Raw genomic sequence first — 4,324 nt, 5'->3', positions numbered from 1 at the left:
GGCGCGTTAGCCTGCGCATGGGGGGGGGGGGGGGGGGGGGGGGGGGGGGCTGGGGCTGGGGCTGGGGCTGGGGCTGGGGCTGGAGCTGGTGCAGCCCCCCAGGATTGCCTGAGGCACGCCAAGGGAGCCCCAGACGGAGACCCGCGGGATGGTCGTCTGGTTTCCTGGAAGCCAAATGCGGAGGGGCTCGCGGGCTGCGCGGAGGCAACCCAGGTCTGCAGCTGGAGTCAGTGCCCTGGCCACCCACCCCCAGGAGGGGCTGGGGCTGCGGGAGCCCAAGAGTTGGGACGTGGGGCGGGGGCTAAAGGAGAGGGAAGGCAAAGAGCCTACAGCACCCGGTATGCCCAGGCGGTCTCCCACCCAAGTACTAACCAGGCCCGACCCTGCTTAGCTTCCGAGATCAAATGAGATAGGGCGCGTTCAGGGTGCTATGGCCTTAGACTGAGGCTACTGCCGCCCGGCGCCCTAAGAGCCCTGCGCTGCACCTCCGTTTCGCTCTGACCTGCCGGTCAGCCATTCCGTCTACAAGTAATTTTACTCCCTCCCCTTTCTCTCCCTGCTTTCTGAGAGTCTCTCTCCTTCCATACTTGATGGTGTAAATGAATGGATGCCTTAGATCATTTTCCTCAACATTTTTTTTTTTTATTTTTACATTGATTTCTATGAATTCATCTTCAAGTTTATGGATTATTTCTGCTAGCATCTCAAATGTGCTGTTGAACCTATCAGTTTTTCATTTCAATTATTTTAGTTTTTAAATCCAGAATTTATGTTAGTTTCCTTTAAAAAAAAAAATTGTAGCTCTTCATTGCGTCTCTCTTTTTGTTGACTTCGTATCATACTGTCATCTAATTCTTCAAACATGGTTCCATTATTTCATTTTGTAGTTATCATTATTTTGATATTTTATCTTTTGACCTTCATACTGAATTTATAAGTGATATACTTATATGAGTTATCAGTGGTATGTTATACAAATGCTTTACTCACCACCATTACAACATTAGAGTTTTCTGAGTTTAACTGTATACTTACCTGTCCCAGCAGGTTGATAAAGAGTCCAAGCCTAAAGCCCCTTTAAGGAGGAGGCAAGCTTGCTTTCTTTTTTTTCATTCTTTTGCCTAAGACAAGTAGGCATTGTAGGGAGCAGTATCTCAGGTTCAAGGACATTCCTCTTTTTGAGCTTTGGATGTATGTTATAGGAAAGGGTCTGGGCAAAATGCTCACATCCTTGAGATGTTTTTTGTCTATTCTCAGAGGCTAGTTGAGAAGTATATATGGCCCCACTTAAATTAGTGAGCCCCTTCTGATGTCTGTGTCAGAAGCTTTTTCTGTCACCTTCACTTTAAATAAAATATACACAAAGCTCTGAGTGACTGAGACTGTCTTTGGCCCCAGAGTAATATCTTCTTCTTAGACACCATGAATCCAGTGGCATCGGTCACCGTTGACTGCTAGGTTACCATCTTGGGGGCTTGTCCAAGATCTTCAAGACAAGGTAAGAACACTCAGAGTTGAGATTCTTTTGCTCTTTTACTGTGGTCTCTACTTTACTACGGAGAAGGCAATGGCACCCCACTCCAGTACTCTTGCCTGGAAAATCCCATGGGCGGAGGAGCCTGGTAGGCTGCAGTGCATGGGGTCGCTAAGAGTTGGACACGACTGAGTGACTTCACTTTCCCTTTTCACTTTCCTGCATTGGAGAAGGAAAGGGCAATCCACTACAGTACTCTTGCCTGGAGAATCCCAGGGGCGGGGGAGCCTGGTGGGCTGCCAACTCTGGGGTCTCACAGAGTCGGACACGACTGAAGCAACTTAGCAGCAGCAGCAGCAGCAGCTACTTTACTAAATCAGAAGCATGTGGACTGAATTTCTTTTCCCCAGTCAGCTTTTCCTGGTCCCTCTGACCATTTCATATCTGCTTGGGGAATTAAAGTTATTAACCTTGTGTGCCGGATTGTAGACTTTCAAGGGACTTGCAATCCATGCTGTTATTGTGCTTTTCTAGCAAGGCCCCCACTCCAAGTTTTACAGGACACTGCAGACAGGAGCACTTTAGGGAGCTAGCTGGAGCTCTAGCTCCAGGGACATCTCTCAGACTGGAAATCACCATCCTGATCCCACAGACACACAGGCAAGTTCTTGTCATGGCTATGCCTCTGGACTATATGGATTGAGGCATTGCTGGTGAGCATGAGATTCCTGAGGACACAGATTGGGACACCCCAGATTTGGGCAGATTGAAAGTGCATTGGGCTTCTTCCCTTAGTAACGCTAGCTCTTAGCAGAGCAGACGAAGCCCTCCAGTGGCTCTTGTCTCAACTCCTTAGGTATTCTTTTTGTACAGTCTGCTGGACAGGAATAAAAAGGATGATGTTGGCACTCCATGAATATGAAGGATTAGTTTTTCCTCGCAGGCGGGCCCTCCATCGCCTCCTTTGTTATTAAATAGACTCGTGTGGCCACTCTCAGGAGGATGTCTTGGGTTTTCTGTTCATCCCTTTATGACTTGCCACTTATACTGTTATGAGGAATGTGCGCAGGTACACAGAAGTTGGGTGCTTCCCCTAGTGGTCTTGGCTCGGCAAGCATCCGGAAAACTACTCTGTTCCACCCCAGGTGGTGCTGGAATAAAAGGGAAATCAAACCAAGGTTTTAATGGTGAGGACCTGAACATCAATCTGGGATGCCATCAGGTCTAACCCTGGTGCATCTCCACCATGCCTGGGTGGTAGAACGAGGGGGGTTGGGAGTAGGACACCTTCACCTGTAAGAGACAGGTTAGCTCTGGCCAGGGAAGGAAGCTTAGGTGGAAAATCAGTCTCCAACCCCATCTAGAGCAGGGGCAGACACCTCTGGTAGAAAAAAGCCATGGCACTGGGCACTGCTTTTTTCTCTCTTACAGATGGGGCCTAACAGTCCAGAACCACCCCCCTTGAATAATATCTTGAAAACCTGGGATAATTTTGATCCTCAAGGCCTAAAAATCCCTTATATATGGGGTTTCTTTGCTTTAAGAGAAGACCTCACCTGCCCAGAGAGAGAATCCCTGCTGGGACATCTTATCGATCAGTCTACCCCTGTCATCAGAGCCCATCTGAGCACTCTCTGGTTTAAAGTTTAGCTATGAAGCTATGACTACATGAAGGAGAAATGACATTTTGAACCCTGAATGGCCATGTGTATTCTTTAGACTCCGGAGAAAACTAGGTAAAATGGAATCTTTTTGAAATTGCAAAACTGGTTCTTTTTGCACATGTAATTACTAAAAGTTTGACTTGTGAAAATACTTTTTGGGGAGCTCTGATCCTGCCTGAGAAACAGAAACATGCCTGGGGAAAAACCTGAGTTAACTCTTATCATGTCCTTGAGATACACAGCCCACTTATCTGGGACTCCAGCCATGAGCTGGAACTCAAGCCAAGAAAATAAAAGGGACAAAGAGACATTTTAAATTTCAGGTGGAAAACTGTGAGGTTTCTGTCTGTCCAGATTTGTGTGTGTCTCAGTGTATGTCTCCATCCTTGGAAAAAAAATTAAAAGGCTAAGTGGTTCAATGAGCTCTAATTAATTGGCCTAAAGAGAAGTCAGTGCTTACAAATCAAACAATTCTAAATTCAAGAAAATTAAAGTAAATGAATTTGAGGCTTGTGTGATCTGGGAAATAATCATTACTGAATTGATACATGATATTGATGTTTGTTTATTGATCTAATTAACAGAGGCATTGTGAAGATACTTTTATAAATGATATAACTTTGGGTGATTTATCCTTACCAATCTACAGAATGATGATGTAAAGTACAAGTCATGGTTTCTGAAGAAAAGTAAGATGTGTGTTTTAAAAAAAAAAGTAATAAGGAATGGAATTACATTCTATTAAGGAAAAGCAAAGTAAGTGGCTGTCCTCTAAATGGACAAATGAAGTGATGAATACAGAAAGTGTAACCAGGTGTGTTGCAAGTGAAAGAAGAGTTTTGTGCATGCTACAAGTTTGTTAAGACATTAAACTGCCTTTGAAGTCTTATTGTTACTATGACTAAGTGAATAACTATTGTTTCACAGTGAATATAAGCTGTTACCAAACTGGAATTTGGTTTTCTCTCACTGATTAAAAGAACAAAGTTTTCTTGGAATGTGGCTTTTGAGAACAGACTACAGCACATATGAACAAAGCTCATTCTGCTTCTACAAAAGTTAACACGTCTTCAGGGAATTTAAAATGGATTAAAAATGGCCATAAACCAAAGAGTTGGGGCTATGAGAGGTCCAAGATGGCCACTTGGCTTTTCCTGGCTCCCTGACAAACCTCATTTTTATTTGA

The 4,324-nt window shown here is 44.7% G+C and overlaps 1 pseudogene; it reads right to left on the bottom strand.

Moving 5' to 3' along the window:
• Window positions 1-323: 323 nt before the first annotated feature.
• Window positions 324-442, bottom strand: LOC138986767 (5S ribosomal RNA; annotated as a pseudogene).
• Between the last annotated feature and the right edge of the window lie 3,882 nt (window positions 443-4,324).

Source organism: Bos mutus, unplaced genomic scaffold (genome assembly GCF_027580195.1).
Source record: "Bos mutus isolate GX-2022 unplaced genomic scaffold, NWIPB_WYAK_1.1 CTG1259, whole genome shotgun sequence".
NCBI lineage: Eukaryota > Metazoa > Chordata > Mammalia > Artiodactyla > Bovidae > Bos > Bos mutus.
Note: the sequence above shows the minus strand (reverse complement) of the source record. Positions and strands in the feature narration are given on the sequence as shown.